The sequence below is a fragment of the Bos javanicus genome, chromosome 14 (assembly GCF_032452875.1).
Source record: "Bos javanicus breed banteng chromosome 14, ARS-OSU_banteng_1.0, whole genome shotgun sequence".
In the NCBI taxonomy this organism is placed as follows: Eukaryota; Metazoa; Chordata; class Mammalia; order Artiodactyla; family Bovidae; genus Bos; species Bos javanicus.
The window spans coordinates 6,449,126-6,475,974 of NC_083881.1; the positions used below are offsets into that span (position 1 = coordinate 6,449,126).

The 26,849-nt window shown below is 44.8% G+C and overlaps 1 long non-coding RNA gene across 1 annotated transcript in view; it reads right to left on the reverse strand.

Moving 5' to 3' along the window:
• Positions 1-5,061: 5,061 nt before the first annotated feature.
• LOC133260308 (uncharacterized) overlaps positions 5,062-26,849 on the reverse strand; it is a 44,204-nt gene continuing 22,416 nt past the window's right edge. Inside the window, exons 5-6 of the long non-coding RNA XR_009740738.1 lie at positions 9,680-9,739; positions 5,062-5,661 (exon numbers count right to left, since the gene is read on the reverse strand). This is a non-coding gene — a long non-coding RNA (uncharacterized LOC133260308). The remainder of the gene's footprint in view (positions 5,662-9,679; positions 9,740-26,849) is intronic.

Below are 26,849 nucleotides of genomic sequence, written 5' to 3' on the forward strand. Positions count from 1 at the left end.
CAGCAAAAACCATCCTTTCCCATCCTGATGTTTCTTTCACCTTCTGCATCAGCTCAACAAGTTTTTCTTATCTCTCCCCACCCCCATTTTCCAGACTTCCCTGAAGATAAGCATTGCCCAGGGTTCTGTAATAGGCATCAGACTGCTGAATATTTAGCTGGACCTCAGCGATTTTTATCCTCAAGGAGCTTGGGGAACCTGGGCCCCAGGACTTAGGAATGTGGGTGCCTTAAAGCAGACGTGGTACATTTGCATGCTGTGTTCACAATAGACGTGATGCAAAAAACACCGTGTCAATCAGACAATCAGTCAGACATGGAAGCTCAAGCTGACAGGTGATCCGAGAATTCCAGACATCTGGACCCAGGACCTGAGGAGTGCGTGCAATGTCTCGAGTTTTCCTTCCATCTTTCTCTTCCTCCTCCTCTGGCTCCTCTTCATTCTCCTTTCCTTTCTTCCTCTTCCCCGCCAACTCCTATCCTTGTCCCTTTAATCTCCCTTGTCTCCTTCCCTTCTCTCTTCTATTTTTCCCTTCAAAATAGACATTCAAATAAATCAAACGACTTGCCCAAGGTCAACAATGGAAGTGAAAAAAAAAAAACAATGGAAGTGAGTGTACTTACATCCCACTCTAGAATCTTTCACACATTTTGGAGGATTTCATTTGAGGAACATTAAGCAAAATCATTTAAAAAGCAGAAAAAATCTGCCCAGCTAATATTAATAATTTAAAGTTGTACTCAACATAGGTGTGACTCTGAAGGAAGCTCACATGGCGAGGGTTCCACCTGATGTTCAAAGGTCTCTCTCTTGCAGCCGGGAGTGGGGGGGTCCCATGTCACTGGAAACCCCATTCTGGCTGGGTGTTACAATGGCAGCCATGCTGCTTGGAGAAGGTATTAGACACGTAGGATGTTTGCTAAAGTCATTTGTGTCACAGCAGCAGTTATTATAAAACAATCACAGTTTCTGTGGGGTTCAGGGAAAAAAATAATTTGAGAGAGAAGGCTTTCAGGGAGTTCATTAATCATGTGTACACTTTTAAGGGCCAACAGTCAAAGGAACAAAATGACAACCTTTTCTCACCACCAAATGCCCTTTCTTTCAATTAAGGCACTCCTGTTGGTCTCCCTGAGACTCAGGAGCACTTGTAGAAAAACCCCACGTCGTGTGGGAGAAGGCTTGACTGGTGCTGCCTCAGGGCTTTGCATTCAGAGGGGCTTTGCAGAGGAGAAGAAGGGGCGCTGGGTCCAGGCAGAGGGGTGCAGCCACCGTCTGGGACCTCGGGCAACTCTCTCAGCCTCCATGGCCTCCACTCCTAGGGATAAGAAACCTTCCTTATAGGGTTCTTGTAGGAAATAAGAGGGGTTCACTTATGTGAAGGGTTAGGCCACCAACTGCTACTCACTACGTGGTCAACACAGAGGAGAGAGCTTTTGGACACGTCGTAATAGCCCCCATTTGACAGACGCATCATGCCTGCCTACTGAGTGCCTGGGACTTTACATGCATCATTTCTTATCTTCGTAACAACCCTACAGGAAGGAGGGTGGAAGCTAGGCATTTTGGAAAGTTGCGATTCATATTAGAGACTGTGATATCTCACTGACCTCCACAGTCTAGGTAGTAAGCACCCACTGATCTGTCTTGCGGAATATTGAGGTTGAGAGGGATCTTAAACATCTCTGGTTATGCTTGTGCTGAGTATCACCCAACTCTTTGCAACCCCATGGATTGTAGCCCCCAGGGTCCTCTGCCCGTGGAATTTTTCAGGCATGAATACTGGAGCCGGTTGCCATTTCATCCTTCAGGGGATCTTCTTAACCAGGGATCAAACCCACATCTCCTGCATTGGCAGGCAGGTTTTTTACCACCTGCCACCTGACTCTAACCACCATAAAATGTGTTAAACCTCTCTGCAACTCCAGGACAAGGGAGACACAGCATCAATTTGAATGCACGTCATGATGGAGAAACTGGTCAAGCAGACAGTTTCCTTGCAGAACGTTTTCGACCATTAGAAAGTTCTAAATAATGAGCCAGTTCTCATCTTCACCTTCCATCCTTGATCATTGGGTTTATGCAGAAAAATGTCTAAGTCATGCTTGGGCTGAGTTTATATAGCTAGCTGCTAGATAATAGATCTATTTAACAGAAGGACAGGCTTGTCCCTTTCCTCTCGATTTTTATATTTTGAATGCATATAAAGTAAAGTGCTTTTAAAGTCTGGGGTCATTTTAATAGCTAATAGTTATACTTTGGTTAAGAAGTAGGGATAATGTTGTACTTAACAGAGTGGGCTCTGGATTTCTACAACCTAAGTTCAAATCCCAGCTCAGCTGCTTACTGGCTATGCGACCATGGGGCAAGTTACTCAACCTCTCTTAGATCAGCTTCTTCACCCACAAAAGGGGCATGATGAAGTTAATACCCACCTGAAAGCACTGTTGTAAGAACTAAATGAACTCATATATGAATAATTCTTAGAATGTGTCTGTAATATGGGCTTTCCTGGTGGCTCAGATGGTAAAGAATCTGCTTGCAATGCAGGAGACCCGGGTTCCATCCCTGGGTTGGGAAGATCCCCTGGAAAAGGGAATGACTACCCACTCTAGTCTACTTGCCTGGAGAATCCCATGGACAAAGGAGCCCGGCAGCCTACAGTCCATGGGGTCTGTAATACAGTATGTATGACATAGTATAGTAATCCCTCTTTGTGACTGAAAATCAGGTATAATAGGAAAGAGGAAGTAAGAAAGAAGGATGTGAGGTTGAAGCCGTGTCCGTTGACAATAAGACTCAGGGTGATGTGGCCCTGTAACTTCCTGTTCTGGATGTGAGGCAGGAGATAGGTGGACTAACCCCCCTACCCCTTCCCCAACAGGGTAAGCAAATGGAATCCATTCCCTGTGGACAGAAACTCCAAAATATGAATAGCAGGACAATCGAGAGAGGAGGCTGAGCCCTGCCCAGATAAGAGATTAAAAACCAAATATTCCTCATTCTTGAGGTCAGGGAGACCTTCCTAACTATACATGTGCAGGAAGGCTTCTCGGAGGTCAAAAGGGAGGGGCCTCACATCATAGTCAGTGATGCAAACCTCCCATAGGCCTCTTCACTAGAATCCAGCTTGGCCAAGAAATACGCACATACAGGAGGACCCTGAGATAAACCAAACATGGTCTCAGAACCAGGCAAAGCCAGATTATTGGCCAATGGAAACTGGAAAGAAATGCCCCATAAAAAGGATTCAAGCTACCACGAGGGCGGAGCCCGCCCGTGTGTTTATCCACACGTACTGTACTCTTCCCCCTAATACACACTTTCCTTGTTTCGCTACTTCCTTTTTAAAAAATGTTTACCTGTTTATTTTCTGGTTTTGGTGGCACTGGGGCTTGTTGCTGCATATGGGCTTTCTCTAGCTCTGGTGTGCAGGCTTCTCGTCGCAGTGCTTCTCTCGGTGCAGAGCACAGGCTTGGGGGTGCATGGGCTCAGTAGTTGTGGTTCCTGGGCTCTAGAGCACAGGCTCGATAGTTTTGGAGCATGGGCTTAGTTGCTCCGAGGCATGTGGGATCTTCCTGGACAAGGGATCGAACCCATGTCCCCGGCACTGGCAGGTGAGCCAGGGAAGTCCCTTGTTTCACTACCTTCTGTCTCAATGTAGAAATTCCTTTCTACACTGTTGACAGGCCAGGGCCATGTTACTGGCTACGGTCCCTGGTGGCCTAGGGGCCAGGATTCACCACTCTCACTTCTGTGGCCCGACCTCAGTCTCTGGCCAGGAACCGAAATCCTGCTTCAAGCTGCTGCAGGCTGAGGCCACTCGAGATCAGATGAGTGTATGAATGAATGACTACAAGAAATCCACAGAGGCCAAAAGAATACCAAGCTTCTCCCCTTCAGGGCTGTCCTTTTCCTGCCATGCTCCCGCATGGCAGCATGCCCCATTGTGTACACACACAGATGCACCTGTGACCAGCACTCAGCGTTTGTTAGGTCACTGGTCTTTTGCTTGTCTGTTTCCCGTGGCTTCAGCGGGCAGTGACCCTTCCCACCTCTATACCCAGCACCTAGCATGAGTCTTGACAAGTAATAGGTGCTCAGTACGTTGTTGAATGAGTGAATGAACACACCTACAATCCATCAAGCTGAATTTGAGTTTTACCCGCTCCCAAATCAAATGAAAACCACAGCTTTAAAACAATGTCTTAACAGTGTGCATGGCTTTCCCCTCAGAGTGCTAAGGACAGCGCTCTACTCAGATGAATAATGTTCCCATCAAACTTTACCTACTGAATGGAAATGAGTCCAGATGCTAATTTGGGGGCAACCTTTGTGCTTCCACCTGTAGAAAAATGAGCGCGTCCTGCTCAGAAATCAGTCTGTGGCTCAGTTGGAATCATGCAGAACTTCACAGCATGCTTTTCTGCCTGATGACTTTCTTTTAAAATTGTGTTTTCATCTTATTATTCCAGCTTATTCTCCTTTCACCCCAGTCTTCTAATTTATTTTTATTTTTGTCTCATGGTGCTGTGTATAAGGACTTCTTCAAATTCTTTTCAGAATGAGGTCAGCTTTAAACAAACACACAGCAACAAAAAATACATGTCCTTGGGAATTCAGTGACAAGCATTCACCTGTGTCATCTCTTCATTGCTTCCACTATCCACCCCCACCCCCAATCCCCAGGGAAACATTAGTTAACCTACTCTTGCCTTTCCAGCTAAGTTCTTTTTACCAGTGGTCTGATCTGATTGCCATCATAGATTTTCAGGTCTCTTCACACCAGCCATGAATTGGCTTATGACAACACCAGAAAATATCAACAGGAGGCCTCTGTTTAGGACTTCTAAAGCTTCGAGAAAGACCTTGAAAGAACGGTTCAGCTGTGAATGCAAACTAAAGGACTCAGAGTCTTCTCTTCATCCTGAATTTCAAAATATTTGGAATTTTCTATAGAATTGAAAAATGCAATCATTTTTCCTTTAAATGCCCTTGAAAACAAAGCAACAGACATTATTTATAAAAATCAAACATTTAAGATTTATTTTTATTGTTTCTCCTGCAACTACAATCTTAAAGCCTCTATCATGGAAGAAAGAGGTCTCAGGTCCCATAGTCAAATCATGTCACTGTCAAATATAAAATGAATCAAGAACAAAGCCCTTCCTTGTCAAGAGAGCTTTTTTGCACTGGAATCTCTTTTCCCCTTTATTACGGTCCTTAGTTCTTTTAACATCCTTATTACTCCCACCACCCAGGGTATTGGACTTCTGGCGTGGATTGTCATTTACTGAGCTGGCTGAGGGTGGAGTGGGCTCTCCGAACTCCCAGGTATATCGGTGGGTGGTGCCCACTCCTTGGTCTGGATCTGGATTGATGAGTTAAAACACCATCAGATCGGGACTTTACTGGTGGTCCTGTGGGTAAGACTCTGAGCTTTCAGCATGGGGGACTCAAGTTCCATACCTGGCTGGGGACAGATCTTGAATGCAGCAACTAAAGATCCTACATGGAGCAATGAAGATCCCACACAGCCAAATAAATTTATATATAAAAAAGACTGTCAGAACTTCACAGGCCCCAAACAACCCTCTCCAATATTGTCCTTTATGATGCTGAAAGTTCTTCTGTCTCCTTTTGTTCTAAGAAACTTTGTGCCTGCCAAACAACAGGAAACGTGGAGAGATAGGGAGAACAAAAAATAATTAATATTTAATCTCCTTATCTCCTGAATTTTGTATATATTATTATGAGATTTTTAATTAAAAGCTCATCTCAGATTCAGTTTCTCTATTAAACAGGGTAAAGGGAGACGGGTAGGGTGAACAACATGACTTAAGTTTAGAAAGGTACGGGTTTCATTGACTGTTCCCTGATCCTCTGAAAGACGGTAATGGCACACATCAGATAACTGGGAAGGATCTTCAGCTTTCTGTATTTCAATTTCTGAGGAGAGATCAGTCTGGTGATGCACTGAGTTGGACTATTAATTAAATACTTTGAAAGCAAAGAAGAAAATCCAAATCATCGCTGCTCTTGTGGCCCCACTCGAGTGATGGTAGGATGTCCCCCTGCCCCCCTGCCCTTCTCCTCTGTGTGTGAGGGTCTCTGTGGGATCTTCCCACCAGGGCTCTCTCCTATTCCAGGCTAGGGTGGAACCTCTCACTCGGATGAGTTTTCACTGGAGATGCTCAACTGGTCACCGCAGCTCTGGAACCAACAACCTTTCTCAGACCAGTGCATTTCAGCGAGAAAGAAGAGCCCTCTTGTCTTCTGTGCCTCGATCTTAACACAGGCGGTTCTGTAATGTTGAACGGACCCTACCTGCAGACTAGAGTGGTAAGGAAATGATAATTCAGAGGTACTTATGCTGGGTAAAACCACCTTCAGCTCTGAAGGAAAAGCCTCTCCCGGGGCTGGTCCTATGCTGATGCCTCGTGACTGCTCCAGGCTCCTCTCAGTAAGCAGAAGTCAGTTTTGCCTTCTGCACCAGCGGGGTGAGGTGTTGAGTACATCTCTGATCCTCCACAGGACAAAGTGTCCTCTCTCTCCTGATCTGGGTCTGTCAGCAGACGCTTTTCGTCTGTTTTCAGATTTGCTCTTTCCAGAGAACACTCCCTCCCTCCTGGAATCCCCACCTCCTTCTCCTAAGAGTTGGTCTTGCGCTGTGTCTTCCAGCAGGCAATCCCACGCAAATACAGCAGTCCACACGCAACGCAAGGCACCTTGCTGGCCATCTTCATTCTGGAGATGATCAACCACTATGACTATGAGTGGAGCACTAGCAATCTAATGTGGGCTCATTGTAGGGTCTCTTTTAGCTGGAGATGGTGGTCAGGCCCACGTGTCATTTCTGCATCTTTAGGGGGTCATTTCCTGATGTTCTGTGAGAAAATGGCTACCCAGACACCCCTCTACACACACATCTAAGAGTAAATGAAAAATTTCCATCCTAAATCCATATACAGAGAAGAAATCTTTCTCTAGGAAACAAAAGTGGCAGATACTCAGCTCTGCCCATGATACAAGCAGGTTTTCATGGAGTTAGCCACTAGGTGACAAATCTAGGCAATGTATTAAGAAGTAGAGACATCACATTCAAAACTACGGCTTTTCCAGTACTCATATGTGAATGTGAGAGTTGGACCATAAAGAAGGCTGAGCACTGAAAAATTAATGCTTTTGAACTGTGGTCCTGGAGAAAACTCTTGAGAGTCCCTTGGACAGCAAGGAGATTAAACCAGTCAGTCCTAAAGGAAATCAACTCTGAATATTCATTGGAAGGACTGATGCTGAAGCTGAAGCTCCAATATTTTGGCCAACTGATGCGAAGAGCTGGCTCATTGGAAAAGACCCTGATGCTGGGAAAGACTGAGGGCAAGAGGAGAAGGGGGTGACAGAGGATGAGATGCTTAGATAGCATAACTGACTCAATGGACATGAGTTTGAGCAAACTTTGACAGATAGTGAGGGACAGAGCAGTCTGGCGTGCTGCAGTTCATGGGGTCACAAAGAGTCAGACATGACAGCAACTGAACACCACCAACAAAGCTGCCAGGACCCAGAGTACCTTAAAACCCTCAATTTGAGAAGCAGGTCTGTGCTGTATGCATGCACAGTCATAGGAGACAAGGAAGTGAGGGGTGAGTTTAAAGGACAGCACTCGTTTTCCCACCTGAAAGGTGGTATTCCTACAGCAAAAGCATGGTTAGCTCCAAAGGTGGACTCAATTGTCCACCTAATAGAACACAGAGACTTTCTCATAGCTTCAAAATGAGAGATTTCCAAGACCTAAGGGTAATGATTTAGTTGAAATTCAATATACAGATGTCTCTCGTCTCTACCTCCCTACCCTTACACCATCATCTCTGCAAGATGAAGCCTCCACCCAGGGACTGGCCTCAGAGTGAGAGCTCAACTCTGAGAAGTAGGCTGAGGCAGGTGGAGGCTGGGTTGCCCCTCTGTTACTCTGCTCAGGCTGTTCCAACAGAATACCATAGACAGGGCATCTTAAGCAACCAATTTTTGTTTGTCTCAGTTCTGGAGACTGGAGGTCTGAGATCAGGGTACTAGCGTGGGGGCTCCATCCCCTTGACTTCATGTAAACCCTGTTACCTCCCAGAGACACCACCTCCAAATACCATTGCCCTCGGGATAAGGGATTCAACATATGGACTTGGGGGGATGTAAACATTCAGCCCATAGGGTCTCTGACTAGATATTGCTAGGAATTACTTTCTCCCTCCTTCTCTCTCTCTCCTCCTCCTCCCGCCATCCGCTTCTCTCTCTCTCTCTCTGTATATAACTGTGTGTGCAAATGAGAGAAAAAGGAATACAAATTTCATCAAGCATCCAGATGTCTTCAGAAATCTGTCATCACATACTTGATTGAAAGCCATTTTCACCCAACACCTGTTTTTTGTTGCTGTGTCAACTCAGGGTAAGACGAGCCAAGTTTTCAGAACGGGAAGGGAACGTTTTGATTCTAAGTCTTTGAGACAAGTCAGGACTACTTGCTGCATGGAGTGTATCAGACCCCTTTGCATCCTGCTTCTCATCCTCTCCACCTCATCTCCCATCCCAGCCCACATGGGCAGATGCTGCTGTGCAGGATTAAATGCCCCCATGCTGGTGCTTCTCTTCTTGGGCTCAGGTCATGCATCTTTCCTGGCCACTCTGATGCCCTGATGCTGGCTTGATTCTACTTAGTGAGGACCCTCTCCCCATATGACCGGGCAGTGCAGGAGAGTCAGCACCCACAGATGGACTTTCCAGATGCTCAGTGGTGAAGAACCGGCCTGGCAGCGTGGGAGAGGCAGGAGACGCGAGTTCGATCCCTGGGTCAGGAAGATCCCATGGAGAAGGAAATGGCCACCCACTCCAGTATTCTTGCCTGGGAAATCCCAGGAACAGAGGAGCCTGGCAGGTTATACAGTCCTTGAGGTCACAAAGAATCGGACACGGCTTAGCAGCTGAGCATGCACAGCACACACACAATGGCAACTCTCAACAGGGGTCATCTACTTCTCCTGGTTGGTTTTGGGTGAAAAGCCCCGAGAAACATTCTGGACACTCTTCAGAAGTGCCCCAGAAGGACGAAACCATGGGTGCCCATAACGTTGCGTGACCAAATGCTGACTTTTCCTCAGATGAGGAAATTGAAGCTTTTAAAAGATTAAGTAAATATCTAACAGCTATTAATAAAAATACCAGGACTTCAACTCAGGGTCCTCCTTCTAAGACAGAAACCAGAGAGAACTGATATTAACACTAATGACAGCTTTTTCTTTACTGAACAGATGTCGGGATCTAAGCTTATGGCTTTCTGTACGTTATTACTTTAATTCTCACATGAACCCTATGAGAAGGATTCTGTTAAAGCCATTTTAAGGATTAAGTATAAAGATGGGCAGAAGTTGGCAAAACTGAAATGTGGAGAATCTGGGATTCAAAACCAGGTCTGTTTGTCTGCAGAATCCTACATTATCTACTTTTTCATCCAGGAAGTCATTGTTTTGCTTTTTTTTTTTAAATTGTAAACAATTTTTTGTAAACTGGCAATAGTTTGATTATTACTAAAAATCATACTATGACATTGTTGATCTTCCTCCTACTATAAAAATGATTTCATTGTATATTTCTTATTTCATACTTATAATAATATTATGTTTTCTACCTACCAGGTACTTTGCTTAGTGTTTTCCCTGAATTATTCTTTTCGATTCCCGTGGCAGTTCTGAAAGAGAAATGTTGTTATTAGTCAAATTAGTAGATGAGAAATCTAGACTTCAGGGTGTTTAAGCTACTTGCTCAAGGTCGTCTCTGAATCCAAACCATATCTACCCACTGTGTTATACTGTACCCTTCTGAATCTTTAAGGAGAAAGGAAGCCTTTAAAAGAAAGCATATTGAAAGGACCAACATGCCCCCTCCCCCACAGAAGTGAAATCTCCAGCCCCAGGAACACGGTAACCCTGCTGAGTACCCACTGCTGCTGCTGCTAAGTCGCTTCAGTCGTGTCCGACTCTGTGCGACCCCATAGACGGCAGCCCACCAGGCTGCCCCATCCCTGGGATTCTCCAGGCAAGAACACTAGAGTGGGTTGCCATTTCCTTCTCCAATGCAGGAAAGTGAAAAGTGAAAGTGAAGTCACTCAGTTGTGTCCGACTCTAGCGACCCCATGGACTGCAGCCTACCAGGCTCCTCCGTCCATGGGATTTTCTAGGCGAAAGTACTGGAGTGGGGTGCCATTGCCTTCTCCAGAGCACCCACAGTACACGGCTATGATTTATCTCATTTTCATATGATGAACTGTGCTTCTGTGTCACGATGGTGTCATTCTTGATTTCATCAGGAGCTCTGCTTTCATCTCCCTCTTTGTATTTTCCCTGAGTCTCATTGTTTGGGTCCAAATCAGACCTGAGCAGGGAGAGTGACAGAGGGTACATTGTGCGTTCTGTTGTATAGACAGTTGTGGCTGGAGGTCACAGCTATTCCAAGAGAAGCATATTTTCTGGACGGAGCATTTGCAGGGGGTGGGGGTGGTTGTTCAAAGAGAATTACAAAATTGCAAAAATAAGACATCTGGCCATTTCACCTTGTTGACAAGTTTTCAGGCAAGATAGATGGCTCCAGCTCTGGCCCCAACATACACATGTGCCAATACTGTAAATTCTTTTCTAGTCCATACATCTTGATTAAATCCTCGACACTACCGATACACTTGATGAACAAATACCGAGCACAAAGGCTCAGCGAGGCGAGCAAGTCCAGGGAAGTAATTTGACTTGATGTAAGAGAATGAGGTGGTAGATGCCCTAGTAAAGGGACTCCCTGATGGGCCCATCACCACTGGAAGATGAAATGTCGGCCGGTGACCTCAGCAGGCCCACGAGGCAGGCAGAGATGCACAGATGCATGGTTCAAGGAAGGTGAGGTGGGGCTCCAACTCCAGCGGGCTCACATTCACCCTGGCTCCCATTTCTTCAAGCATCAAGTGCCCCGTGAGCACCGAGCCTGTGCTTGGTTCAGTGCCGGGGCTGGTGGCGGGGGGCAGATTATGAGACACTACCATCTCTGCCACTAAGATGAGAAAGACTCAGAAACAAAAACTGACCCAGATTTTATCACAGGAGGGCAATGCAGATGGTGGGAGGGAAAGCAGGGAGGCATCATTCAGGTGATGAGGTTTGGAGGAGAGCCAGGATTGAGCAAGGAGAAAGAGGAGGAAGGAGGAACAGCAGGTGATGGCTTGAGTGTCTAGACATGTCCAGGGTTTAGAGTCCATGAGGAAGTGGGACTGATAAAGCTGGGAGACAGAAAACAGGAAGCAGGTCAAGTCAGCTGTGAGACTTTATTAGATAGAACTGCTTTTTTTTTCAGCTTCTTTACAGCCACACACATCAAAATGACATGTCCTCCTAACATTGTTGAAGATGGCAAGATGAACAGGTTATTGTTACTAAAATAAAATAGAGGCAAGCATGGTTTTGTTTTTCTAGATGTAGTTTTGAAAACCATTGTTAGAGGCCACAGAGAAGCGCTGAGGGTTTTGAGCATGACACACGTATACACCAGGGCTCCTTGAAGCCCCCAGCAGAGGCCACTACACACCAAAGTCCAGTCTTAGGTTAACACTTGAGGTGTCTTAAACTTTTGTCAACGTATTAGAAGCATCACTGGGAAATAAAGTTTATGCAGAGCTCATCTATTCTCAGGGGAACTGATGGGAACTAGACAAACCATAGTGATAGACAAATTGATACCAACTGATTAAGTTTTAATTAGAAATTTGCTTCCTTATCACAAGTCCAGATTGCAAGTGGATCTGTACATCCTGGCCTTTGTTCTTTCCCCTCTCGAGGAGGAAGATGATCATGGAGAAATGGAATTATTCTCAGGAATTTGTTGGATGGATTTTCATCCAATCTGGTAGTGTTTGCACCAGGGACTCTGTAGGGTGTGTGTGTGTGTGTGTGTGTGTGTGTGACACAGCACACACCAGGATGGTGAGGCAGAACATCTGCACCAAAGTTGCCTGGGGTCTAACAGGGAAGACGCACCTCAGTAGGAATTGAGTACAAGAAAGAAGTGTTGAAATACAGGTAGGATCTGAGAAAGCCAGAGAAGTGCAAGACCCCCACTTTCATATCCCACAAATAATATTTCTTTATAAAACTGGTCACATCTGATTCCTGGTACAGCCCTTGGCAGGAAGCAGTGGTTTTCCAAATGAAGTCATTAATAGAAATCTAATAGCAAGGGACTTGCAATGAAGTAGATAATAGGCAAACTACTTATGCTGGATGACTAAGCAGGCTCTGCGGAGTTGGAGCCGATGCCACAACAAAACTCACAAACTGAGCAATTTAAACAATAGAAATTTAGTTTCTCACAGTTCTGGAGGCTAGTAGTGTGAGATTAATGTGTTGGCAAGTTGGCAACCTTTCTCCTAGGCTGACTTCTTAATGGTTTTCTCACGGTCTTTCCTCTGCTTGTGTCTGAGTCCTGATCTCCTCCTCTAATGACACTGCTCATAAACAGGGCCACTTCAGTGATCTAACCTTAAAAACCTCTTTGAAGACTATATGTCCAAGTATGATCACACGCTAGGTCTTGGGGTTCAAAGTTCATTATATTCATTTGCATTCAGTCCACAGACTTCGCTGGTGGCTCAGTGGTAAAGAATCTGCCCACCAATGCAGGAGACTTAGTTCAATCCCTGGGTCGGGAAAATCCCCTGGAGAAGCACATGGCAACCCACTCCAGTATTCTTGCCTGGGGGATCCCATGGACAGAGGAGCCTAGAGGGCTACAGTTCACGGGGTCGCAGAGTCAGATATGACTGAGTGACTAAGCAACAACAACCAACAGTTGAGTCCACAAAAAAGCCATATTGTGTGACACTAAGATGGGGAAATGTGAAAGCAGGAATACTGCTCTAAGTGGAATAGAATCAGGATGTCTGTGAAAAGAGGAACCAAAGTGCCATAAATCTAAGTGGAAAGGGGCAGCTCGCAGGTCTTGATTGACAGTCGTCTGGACAGTGGGCTTGTTCAACACTATGCTGTCCTGCATCCTGACTCCCACAGCCTGGGACCCAGGGCACTGGCTGGGCGGGGAGGTTCGGAAGCATAAGGAGCCCCACGTTAATCTCGGACAACCTCTTCCAGTCGACACTCTCAGTCAGTGTTGTACTCGTAAGATATCTGTGATTTCCACGAGGTTGATGACATTGTCACCACCTGACAACAGAAAGGAACTCTCTCAGGCAGCCTGAGATCGCATGGATGCCTCTGCCACCAGATTTGTCTTCATGATTGACTGAATACTTTGGCCACCTGATGCAAAGAGCCAACTCATTGGAAAAGACCCTGGTGCTGGGAAAGACTGAGGGCAGGAGGAGAAGGGGACGACAGAGGATGAGATAGTTGGATGGCATCACTGACTCGATGGACATGAGTTTGAGCAAGGTCCGGGAGTTGGTGAAGGACAGGGAAGCCTGGCGTGCTGCAGAATCAAACAACTTAGTGACTGAACAACAAGTTCCCACCTAGACAGTGGTCTGTTAATGACCTGTTATGTGTTGCTCTTCCATTTTAAAAGGCACAGTGATGCATCATAAAAATAGTGAGTGAAAAAATAATTACATGTTCCTGAAACTGCTTAGTAGTTATCCTTGAACTATCAAATCATTGCAATTAATTACTTGGTAATATAACTTTTCTTTTTTTAATTTCATGTTAATGTTCCAATTTACTAGCCACAAAAGATCCTGACATCACTGCTACACCAGCAGGGTGGATATTTTAAGCAGTTTTGACAATATAATTATGGTGATTAGCTAGATATTTGCTTTCTATCAGCTAAATGATAACACCTTGTCCTGAGAACCTGTTTCTTGGAGGAATCTCAAAGATGTTTATCAGCAAGCATTATTTATGGGGATGGTGGGTGGGTCAAAGGCCCCCAGGTTGAGGGGCTCACATTTCAGGTTGACACGAGGCCAGTGGTAGTTAAAGGAGACCCTAGCCCAAGAATGGCACTCAGAAGAAGCAGATGGTAAGATCATAAAAGCTTCATGTCACCAGGGAGCCTGGTAGCAGGGGTGTGGTCCCTGGATCAGGGGCCCTTGGGACTGAGATTCTTATTTCTTTAGGCTGTGCTGGGTCTCCATTGCTTGCAGGCTTTCTCTAGCTGCGGCAAGCCAGCACTGCTCTGCAGCAGTGGTGCGTGGGTTTCTCATTGTGGTGCCTTGTCTTGTTGCAGAGCATGGGCTCTAGGGCTCCTGGGTTTCAGCAGCTGTGCCATGTGGCCTCAATAGCGGTGGCTCTCGGGCTGAGCTACACCGCAGCACGTGGGGTCTTCCCGGGTCGGGGATTGAACCCATGTCTCCTGCACTGGGAGGCGGAGTCTTTACTATCAAGCTATCAAGAAAGCCCAAGGCTGAGATTCTGCACCACAATGTCAGGAATTTGGGCCTCTACCATTTCTGAGAGGCCAGTATTAGAGCCCAATATAACAGATAGGTAAGTTCCTGAAAGTCTGCTATGTCCCAAGAAGTCTAAGCCAGATATATTGTGTGCTCTTGTGCTAAGTCGCTTCAGTTGTGTCCAGCTCTTTGCCACGCTACGGCTTGTGGCCTGCCAGACTCCTCCGTCCGTGAGATTCTCCAGGCAAGGATAGTGAAGCAGGGAACCCACCTGCCAATGCCTGGTATATTTACCTTGGCAGTAAAACAAGCAAACAAAATAACTCTTACTTTAAATGCATAGCCTCATTAGCAATTAAAGTAACATTAAGTAAAAGCAACTTCTAATTTACCATAGAACACCTATTGAATAAACAGTACCAAACAGATGCTGTCAGGGATGGAAAGACACACGAGTACACTCTGCCTCTTTTTTCTGGAGAAAGGCAACTCAACTGGATCTATAAAACTATTTTCTTTGACTTTTAAATTATTTCAAATGGAATCACATGGATGAAGTTCTGAGTACTTTGCCCAGCACTTAGCAGGTCACCAAGGAAACCATGTCTCCTTTCCTTTGGGTACTGCTTTAGCTCAGTCTCCTGGAAAATCAACCTGAGGCACAGCCTAAGTGATAGTGTTTATAAGGGGATAAAAAGCCTGGGTAGCAAGAGGTGGGAATTTTTGTTTTTTTAGTTTTTTTTTTAATAAGAGAAATAATTTTAAGGTGGGAGCTTTAGGATGAAAGTTTCTTTTCTTACTCAGGGTATGATGAGGCCAACAGATTTGGAAATGACTGCCACAGTTTGTTATTTCCAGTTCCCAGGAGGAAGGACACACATGGTTCCCACGGGAAAGCACCAAGGTGGATCAGGATGCAGAGGCAGTGGTATAAGTCAGGGATGGAGGCAGCATTGTGGGTCCTGAAGGGAAGAACAGGGTGGGTGAGGGTGAGCAGGCTTAGGGTTGGCTGATGTGAATAATTCCTGTGGGTGGTGACATAGGGACTCTCTCTGGTGGTCTGGTGCGTGGTCCTGGAGCGATCAGAACAGGCGGGTGTGGCAGACTCTAGGTTCATCCACATCACTACTGATCCCGTTTTATTTTTTATGACCGAGTAATATTCCTTTGCATATATGCATACATATCTTCTGTATTCACCTCACGGCGGACATTTAGGTTGCTTCCATGTCCTGGCTGTTGTAAATAGCACTGCAGTGAACATTGGGCAGCTGCTGTACAGCACAGGGAGCCCAGCTCTGTGATGACTTAGAGGGGTGGGATGGGGGCGGGTGTGTGGGAGGGAAGCTCAAGGGGGAAGGGATATATGTATACTTACAGCAGAAACTATCACAATACTGTAAAGCAATTATGCTCCTTTTTTGTTTGTTTGTTTTTCAGAGGACAGGTGGGTGGTAAGCCTGAGTGTGAGAGCCCCAAAGAGATGGGTGAAGTTGGGGGCGGGGGGAGGCTCTGGATTTGTTGTTTGCATGTAAAAGGTAAACTCACAGGTGAATCCTTTGCTATTTCTGGCAGGTGGCTGACCCCGAAGGGGCAGTCTCTACTGGGTCAGCAAGATCCCAGATGTCAGAGCATCAGTATTACTATAGCAATAGAGAGGGAAATGACCTAAGAAAAACGGGAAGAAAAGTACAAAGTGCATTAAGACTGAGAAAGCTGCATTTTCACACACAAAAATGCTGGTGGATTCTCTGTTGTGTGTGAGATGTCCCCAGACACCATGGATTGGAATGACTTATTGGGGTGGGAGAAGAGAAGGATTTATTTTCCAGCACCTCTCCATCTTCTATTACTCACTCTGCAAGGGTTACCATCTGGGTATGAACCTCACTGTACTCCCAGGTCACATCCCAGAGTCACCAAAGGGCAGAGGGCAAGAGGTTGACAATGAGGAGACAGGTGAGGTCTGCTCCAGCTTTGAAAAGTCAGAGAAGGACCCCGAATGAAAAAGAAACATCTGTGGGCAGAACCGTGATTGCCCCCAAATCCGTATGCTGAAGTCCTATCCCCAAGACCTCAGCATGTGTATTTGCTGCTGCTGCTGCTGCTGCTAAGTCGCTTCAGTCGTGTCCGACTCTCTGCGACCCCATAGACGGCAGCCCACCAGGCTGCCCCGTCCCTGGGATTCTCCAGGCAAGAACACTGGAGTGGGTTGCCATTTCCTTCTCCAATGCAGGAAAGTGAAAAGTGAAAGTGAAGTCGCTAAGTCGTGTTCGACTCTTTGCGACCCCATGGACTGCAGCCTACCAGGCTCCTCTGTCCATGGGATTTTCCAGGCAAGAGTACTAGAGTGGGGTGCCATTGCCTTCTCTGGTATTTGCTACTAGTCTTGCAGTAATGCAGGTAAGGTGCAGTCAGCAGGGGGGCCTGTCCAACAAGACTGTTGTCCTTATAAGAGGAGATCAGGACACAGATGGGCCCAAAGGGAAGGTCATGTGAAGAAGCGGGGAGAAAACGGCCCTCTGAAGACCAAAGAGAGAGGGCCCAGAAGATGCCAGGCCTGCCAACCACCTTGAATTTGGACTTCAAAAACTGTGAGAATATAAATTACTGTTGTTTAAGCCACTCAGTCTGTGGCACTTTATCATGGCAGCCCTGGGAGGCTAATACAGAAGCCATTGTACAAAGTTGTTCACAAGCTATGAACTTACAATAGATTTCAGAAAGGATGATTGAAGAACAAAATAATGAATAATTAATAATGAATAATAAATACCTAGCCATTAAAATAAAAATTCTCTACAGTAGGCAGACAATTGTGGGCATTGAATGATGGTGAATAAAAAAGGCAGAAGGGAAAATAGAATGTATATGCTGATTACAGCAAAGTAAAATAAATGCAACATCTATTAAGATTAAAGAAGATTTTGGAGTGATGGGAAATTAATTCTTTTTCCCCCAAAAGTTGTTTGAATTATACTACAGTTGAACACAGGCATACCTTGGAAATATTGTGGGTTTGGTTTCAGGCCACTTCCATAAAGCAAATATTGCAATAAAGCAAGTTATACGTACTTGATTTCCTAGTACATATAAAACTGATGTCCATCGAGATGATCACACTACGTGAAGTCAGAGAAAGACACTCATAGTATTTCCCTTATATGAGGAATGTGAAAATGATACAAATGAACTTATTTACAAAATAGACTCACAGACATAGAAGAGGAGCTTCTGGTTATCAAAATGGAAAGGGACGAGAGGTATAAATCAGGAATTTAGGATTAACACATGCCCGTTACTATACATAAAAAAAAAAGATAAACAACAAGGACCTACTGTATAGCACAGGGAAATACAACTAATATCTTACAATAACCTGTAATGGAAAAGAACCTGAACAAGAATACACATCTCTATATGTATGGGTACAAGTGAATCACTCTGCTGTGCACCTAAAACTAATACACCATAGTAAATCAACTACACTTTAATAAAAAAAAATAAAATGAAAAAAGTTTTATTTACACTCTACTGTACCCTACAAAGTATGCAATAGCATTATATGTACATACCTTAAATTTTAATATGCTTTATTGCTAAAAACTGCTAACCTTCATCTAAGCTTCCAGCAAGTCATAATACTTTTGCAATAGTAATAGCAAAGATCACTGGTCACAGATCACCATAATAAATATAATGAAAATGTTTGCCATCTAATCATCTCATTCTCTACCACCCAATCTATCATTTGTCCCCCTCAACTTCTCGTATCTTCTGTTGCCTTGAATTGTTTTTGCTGCTGTTGTTCAGCCACGCAGTCATGTACAACTCTTTGTGACCCCATTGGACAGCAGCATGCCAGGCCTCCCTGTCCCTCACCATCTCCCAAAGTTTGCCCAAGTTCACGTCTGTGCATCAGTGATGCCATTTCATCCTCTGACCCCCTCTTCTCCTTCCGTCCTCTGTCTTTCCCAGCATCAGGGACTTTTCCAATGAGTCAACTGCTCGCATCACATGAATTGTTTTCACTGTTATGCCTAAACAGAATATGCAAATGATCAGGGGCTGGGTAACTCCACTAACTGTATTAGTTTGCTCAAGTCTGCTTACTTGATCTGTGAAGCTAAGTTCAGTTGCTCACTTGTGTCTGACCCCATGGACTGCAGCATGCCAGGCTTCCCTGTCCATCACCAACTCCCGGAGTTTACTCAAACTCAAGTCCATTGAGTCAGTGATGCCATCCAACCAGCTCATCCTCTGTTGTTCCCTTCTACTCCTGCCCCCAATCCCTCCCAGCATCAGGGTCTTTTCCAATGAGTCAGTTCTTCGCATCAGGTGGTCAAAGGATTGGAGTTTCAGCTTCAGCATCAGTCCTTCCAATGAATATTCAGGACTGATTTCCTTTAGGATGGACTGGTTGGATCTCCTTGCTGTCCAAGGGACTCTCAAGAGTCTTCTCCAACACCACAGTTCAAAAGCATCAATTCTTCAGCACTAAGCTTTCTTTATACTCCAACTCTCACATCCATACATGACTACTGGAAAAACCATAGCTTCGATTAGATAGACCTTTGTTGGCAAAGTAATGTCTCTGCTTTTTAATATGCTGTCTAGGTTGGTCATAACTTTCCTTCCAAGGAGTAAGTGTCTTTTAATTTCATGGCTGCAGTCACCATCTGCAGTGATTTTGGAGCCCCCCAAAATAAAGTCTGTCACTGTTTCCACTGTTTCCCCATCTATTTGCCATGAAGTGATGGGACCAGATGCCATAACCTTAGTTTTCTGAATGCTGAGTTTTAAGCCAACTTAAATCACTCAAATCACTTTCATCAAGAGGCTCTTTAGTTCTTCTTCACTTTCTGCCATAAGTGTGGTGTCATCTGCATATTCAGGTTATTGATAATTCTCCCGGCAATCTTGATTCCAACTTGTGCTTCATCCAGTCCAGCATTTCTCATGATGTACTCTGCATATAAGTTAAATAAGCAGGGTGACAATATACAGCCTTGATGTACTCCTTTCCTGATTTGGAATCAGTCTGTTGTTCCATGTCCAGTGTTAACTGTTGCTTCTTGACCTGCATACAAATTTCTCAGGAGGCAGGTCAAGTGGTCTGGTTTTCCCATCTCTTTAAGAATTTTCCAGTTTGTTGTGATCCACACATTCAAAGACTTTGGCATAGTCAATGAAGCAGAAGTAGATGTTTTTCTGTAACTCTTTTGCTGTTTAGATGATCGAACGGATGGTGGCAATTTGATCTCTGGTTTCTATGCCTTTTCCAGCTTGAAAATCCAGCTTGAACATCTGGAAGTTCATGGTTCATGTACTGTTGAAGCCTGGATTGAAGAATTTTAAGCATTACTTTGCTAGCATATGAGATGAATGCAACTGTGTGGTAGTTTGAGTATTCTTTGGCATTGCCTTTCTGTGGGATTGGAATGAAAACTGACCTTTTCCAGTCCTGTAACCACTGCTGAGTTTTCCAAATTTGCTGACATATTGAGTGCAGCACTTTCACGGCATCATCTTTTAGGATTTGCAATAGCTCAACTGGAATTCTGATGCTTCCTAAGGCCCACTTGACTTTGCATTCCAGGATGTCTGTGCACTCCTGCATAATTTCTGCGTTTCGGGGAATGAGTTCTCATCTCATTGCTATTTAGTCTCACAGTTGTGTCTGACTCTTCAGTGGCCCTGTAGCCTGCCAGGCTTCTCTGTCCATGGGATTTCCCAGGCAAGAATACTGGAGTGGGTTGCATTGGGTGTTATTGCAATTGGGTAAATTGAAGTAAAATGTGTTTGGATGGAAGAGAAGGAATCATTGCTCATCCCCTTCTACTTATATTTCCCTTTGGAAAGCTTGAGATGCACTATTTGACAGATCTTTATTGTATATGCAGGCACATATATGTATGCATATGTATGTCAGAGACTGTTGTGTGTTCACTAAAACACACACCTCTCCCAGACCAGTGGTGGGAGATAAACTCCATGAAGATTTTGGACTGCCTCCTTGGTGAAATTGGGTGAAGACAGGTGTCTAACCTTCTGGGGCACATCACAAGGTATAAGCCACATTATTGAACCATGAGTGCATGTGTGCTGTCACTTCAGTCGTGTCTGACTCTTTGTGACCCCATGGACTTAGCCCACCAGGCTCCTCTGTCCATGGGATCCTCCAGCAAAGAATACTGGAGTGGGTTGCCATGCCCTCCTCCAGGGATCTTCCTGACCCAGGGATTGAACCCGTGTCTCTCAGGTCTCCTGCACTGGCAGCTGAGTTCTTTCCCACTAGTGCTACCTGGGAAGCCCTAGTGTACCTTGAGTTCCCTGCAGATAAAAGTTGGGCACTGTGTTTGATGGGCCTCTTTGGTTTTGGAAGCAGTGTGTACCACATTTGAGAACATTGTTCCAACAGTTTATTGATGACTAGGAAGGCTGCCAGTTTTGACTGGGGCCAAAAGCCAGAGGCCAAAAGCAACTTCTGCAAGAGGATCAGCCTGCTGTAAAGGCGGCTCTGACATGGAGCTATATGACCAGGCAGATTTCAGGTGCCAGATCTATTGAAGTAGACACGAATGCTGTGTGGAGGGCTTGGCAACTTCAATAGGAGAGCCACAGAGAAGACCTTTAGGTTTCTGGATCAAAAACACACTTACATCACAGAGAATTACGCACTATTCAAAAAGAAGCTCCTGCCATGCTACTGGATCTTAATAAAAACTGAGTGTCTGATCATGGGGCATCAAGCAATCGTGTGATTGGAACTGCCCACCAAGAGCTGGGTGTTGTCAGCTGGTCAACCTAGTCAGAAGATTGAGTGTATACAGCAACAATCCATCACATGATGAATTGACTCCTAGTCAACGGACAATAAATGCTAATTCTTCTCCTATACAAGTTAGAAGCATTTAGGCTAAGCTCATTTATGATTTAGAAGGAAAGATAACTTGATTACATTTCAGATGCTATCAAATTCCAAAACACAATGAGTACTGCAGAGGCTAAGAGAAGAGAGAAGAAAGCAAGTTTTTGGAAGCAAATGAGATGAGATTTAATATAGATAAAGGTAAGCGAATGCACCTGCAAAAAGTCACAATCAGCATTAATTTAAAGTTGGAACCTGCAATTTGTGGAATAATCATACTGGCAAAAAGCTGAGGATAATAATGTATAATAAATTATGGATTGAGTAATGTGGTACTTATTAGAAAGCCTACGTCTACCCTCTTGTGGGATGGAAATAAATATGAACAGACATGGTCACATCGCTCCAGGACTCTTCCTGAGACAGAGCTAGACACTGAGGATGCGCTGGTCAAGGTAGAATGGAAAAGCAAAGTGAGGAAGGAGACAGGGGGTTCAGCTGAGTCTGCAGGGCACTGTGGACTTACACAGGGTTGAGATAAAAACCGTGGAGCAATCCAATCTCAGAGCATGGGGATTAAGACTAGAGGTCAGCACAATGTCCTCAGCCAGGTAAGGGGTCAGGGTAGCAGATACACAGCATCAGTAATAGAGACCTTGAAACTCTGGTCAAGGTAAGGTTATTCTGACCTCACTTGAAGGCTTTGGTCACTGAGTGTCAGAGTAGAGATGAATCCCTGGGAGAAGCTGACCTTTCTCCCCTTTTTTAGGGTAGAATTTAGGGTTCTTAGGGTGAACAGTGAAAGTGCTTCATGTGAGGGAGTCAGCAGAGAGGTGCCTTGGATAAAAGCTGCTTGTTTCCCATATGACCTGTTAGCTGAGATTCCATTCATCCGCAAGTATGAGAAAGCTGGACACTGTGGCTTATGTAAGCACATACCTTGCTTTTTTTTCATGAATCAGGCTGTCTGGAGGTTGTCTATCACTGGCATTGGGAAGAAAATGAAGCCATATGCTTATTTCTCTTTCATGAGATGAAAAAGCATGTGCTGAGTAGAAGGACTCACATGAACGAATGCACAGAAATGTGTAGAGAATGATACCAGTGGCAATCACAGTTTACCATCTACTCAATACACGTGGTCCCTTTCTTCCTTCGTAATCAAAGCCCAATTCAGTTTGGAAGCCACATGATCATCTTTAGAGAGACACGTGCTTTCCTCAGCATCCATTGATCTCTAGCAATTAACTGAAAATTTTCCTTCTAATAATACGTTTTCCTAACGAAAGGTAAGTACATATATGGCATCACTGGTTCCCCTTACCCTGTCTTTCTGGCTTGAATGAGAGTGTGGTCCTAACATCGTGGCTGCTGCCTTGTCATCATGGAGGAAAGACCAAGACAAGCTCCAAGACGTCCGTCCTTTAGGATCCAACCTCAGGGTCACCTGTTCAGACACCCTTCATGGGGACACCCTCCAATGCTTCTCTGTCGCTTCCTTTGCTTAGTTCCTTCACTGAATTTATTTCAACCTGAAAAAAACCTTTGTTTTTCAACATACTTGTATTATCTCTCTCTCCCATGAAAATGTAAGCAGTGCCTTGAAGTCAGGGATGGTGCATAGCGGACACTAATGAATAAACGTTAGATATCCAAACTCCTGAAGGTAGGAGTGAGGCCCGTAGGACTCCGTCATCTCCAAGGCCCTTTATCATCAAACAACCAACCACTGATCCCTCATATTTCTAGGTTTTTCTTTTGATTGTTGGGTTCTTAAGACTTTTTTGATCATGACCTCCTGGCAGCAATAACTTTTGCATCACAGCTAATTGTGTGTACTTGGTCAGGAACTGTATTGCCTTAATGTTGAAAAAAGAAAGAAACTAACTCCCAAAAGGTCGGACACAGTGACTGAGCAACTAGCACTTTCACTTTCTTTTCCACTTGTTTATATGACCTATTAAAGGTCTGCAACCTGAAGTCTGAAAAGCTCTTGCAGTTGAGGTATTTTGTCCCATGCAATCTGCCATTAAACTATGTCTTACTTGGGAAAATATTTTTAGTAATGATAAAATAATAATATACAAGGGAATATGCTTGTACATTATTATAAAATATATAGCATGCTATAGAAGATATAATAATAATATAATTAAGCAATAAATCTAACATGTATACAGCTCTCCAGAGCACACAGATTACCATCACACAGAGTGTCTCGTCTATGTACTGTGTCAATCCTCTAATGATGGTAGGCTCATTTATCATATGAGAAAAACTAGCTCAGAGGGCATATAATTTATCTAGGAATACTTTGCAAGCTAGTGACAGAGCCAGGGCTCAAACCAGGGTGTTCAACTCCTCTCTCAGATAGCTCTCTCCTCATTAAATGCCTGTTAAGGATGCAGATAATTTAGATGAATCCTTTCTGTCATTCTGGCCATTGTCTCTCTCTGCTGTAGCATCCACTTGGGCTCTGTTCATTGCAGTATAAACTCTGGGAGTCAGGACAGAGACTCAGAAGGAATCAAAAAGCATGCACAAGTCCATCTCGTTTCATGACCTGGCACGTTATTTGACTTCTCTGAGACTTGGTTTCCTCACCTGTACGTGGAGGTCATTCCCGTTGGTATACCAAACTCAGGGGCTTGTTGTGAATGTGCTTGTGGAGATCCTTAGGCAGTCTGAGCCTCTGGATTTTGTCAAGGGCCTTCCCTCTGCTGGGGATGTCTGCCCTTCTGCTTGGCACAAACTAGACATTACTTATCCTCATTCACATGTCTCCTCCTGGGCACTCCTGCCTCATGTTATTCTTACTTTGATTACAGCTCTTCCCCATCCCATTAATATGTGCTTCCTGTACATTTTAGCGTTTGGATGGAGTGGGTGCTCACTAATTATTTCAAAGCATCATCCCTTGTACTCTATATTCTAGACCTGAGCTGTGCTCTGGGTAGTTATCCAATAGCAAGCTCAAATTCTTGGGAAGATGTCAGTATTTCCATCATCTGCAAACTTTGTGGGAGGAATCACAACACACGCTCCACAAAGCGAGTATTACAGAATGTCCCCCCAGTGGTTTGATGACTTTCAGTGGCACCCATATGGATCATGGAATTCCATCTCTTAGTCCTGCACTTGGTGGCCTCAGGACTGTGGAATTACAAGTAGAAGTTTGTAGGCAGGTGGCTGCAGATGGTGCAGTGCTCAGTGAGGTCATGGACTGGGGACAGAGAAAGGACAACCTTTTTGATTAATGTGCCAGTGAAGACATCAAATGTAGAAGGTGTTACTTGGATACTGTTTCTCAGGCAGCAGGGATCAGAGTGCATGGAGCATGCAGCATTCATTCTTCAGGAAATGCTAAGAGAAGCAGAGATACGAGTGAGGGGCTGGATGAAGCAAGAGGAACAGTGAGGGGAGATAAGATCAGAGAAAGACCAGAAACTCAGTGTGTGTGGACAGGGGGTGAGCTTAGTCACTAAGTCACATCCAACTCTTTTGTAACCCCATGAACTATAGCCCACAAGGCTCCTCTGTCCATGGGATTTCCCAGGCAAGAATACTGGAGTGGGTTGCCATTTCCTTCTCCATGGGATCTTCTAGACCCAGGGATCAAACTGGCGTCTCCTGCATTGCAGGTGGCTTCTTTATCAATAATTCACGGTGCCCAGGACAAAATGAAGATGCAGAGTCTCTGGTTCAGAAATTACTAAGAATTCCAAGACAGTGACAGTGGAGCTTCAAACCAAACACAGGCCCTTCTGAGCACGACCGTGCAATACCGTCTGCACACCGTGAAGCCGGCCATGTGTGGGCCCGGGAAGCCACCACTTGCTGCTTCGCTCACTCAGTGAGAAATCCCCAGAGACTTGAAACCAAGGGGGGTACAGTGAACCGTTTCACTTAAATCACTGAATGTTCTGGAGGGGTGCAGCAGGGGAGGAAGGGAAACAGAGAGACCAGCTTCAGGGGTATCACTGTCATCAGAGAAAGGGGTGTCTTGAAATACTTTCCTGTCAGATCCCATTTCTTTTTCTTTTCTTTTTGGCCACACTGCACAGCATGTGGGATCTCAGTTCTGCAACTGGGGATTGAACCTGCACCCCTACAGAGGAAGCACGGAGTCTTCTCAGTGGTTAAGATTCTGTGATTCCACTGCGCGGACATGGGTTCCATCCCTGGCTGGGGAACTAAGACCCCACATGCTCTGTGGTGATGCCAAAAAGAAAAGGGAACCTGCAGAGGAGCGGTCCCATCCGAGGTGCTTTTTGGGAGTAGAGACATAGGGATTTGCTGGTGAGGTGAGTTGAGTTTGAGGGCCAGAGAGAACATGAAGGTATTTTCTAAGTTTTTGGTCTGAGCTGTTGAGTGGATGCTGATGCCATTTACAGAAACAGGAAAGACTAGAGGGGAAACAGATTGTGTAAGAAAAGAATCCTCTTGGAACTGATGTTAAAGATGTGGGTCAGACATTCAGGTAGACAGACATGAGTGGTATGGTAAGACAGACATGAAGACACGAGACAGACATGGTTAGCACCAGAGATGGAGTTGGCCTCAGTACACGTGGTCCATGAAGGCTGCGTTCAATAAGGAAGGTTCCATACGTCCTAATGTTCACCACCAACATGCAAAGCTATGCTTTTAGGTAGAGTCCCAGCTCTCCTGCTTATCAGCCATGTGCCCTTGGACATGTTTCTTTGCCCCTTTCCATTCATAAAATAAGAATAAACATACATATCTCCTAGGGTAGCCCTGGAGATTAAAAGGGATAATGCGTGTAATCTAATGGCCAGCAGGAAGCACTGTATCAATAGTTGCTATTAATGCAAATCAGTTATCTATGAGATAAATTCAATTGTCCTGAAATGTACTTAAGGAAATTTAGTGTTCAAACAGAATAGATTCAACCTTGAAGATAGGCAAGAGGTATTTTCGACTCTCCTCCCCCTTCCCCAGTGAAGGTCAGAGATTTGACTTTATTTAAAGTTAGACTAGGTTAAGAGGCCAGACACTCGCATAAAAACATCCCCTTTATCTCTTTTCCTTTCCACATAATTGCTGCAGAATCTCTCTCTCTCTTTTTTCTCAGTACAAGCTTTCAAAGTCCTGGCTAAAGATTCAGACTTCCTGGTACCCAAAAGTTAAGCAAAATAAGACGTTTGAAAGCAAGAAAGGCTGATCTTGGCTCCAGAAATATGGGATGGTCAGAAATACTGGGGATTTGATGTGGGGGTGCTACTGCATTTGAAATTTGAGACCTGAAAAAAAGGCTTCCCGAACCTCTTGAGAAACCTGTATGCAGGTCAGAAAGCAAGTTACAACTGGACATGGAACAACAGACTGGTTCCAAATAGGAAAAGGAGTATGTCAAGGCTGTATATTGTCACCCTGCTTATTTAACTTACATCCAGAGTACATCATGAGAAACGCTGGGCTGGAAGAAGCACAAGCTGGAATCAAGATTGCTGGGAGAAATGTCAATAACCTCAGATATGCAGATGACACCACCCTTATGGCAGAAAGTGAAGAAGAACTGAA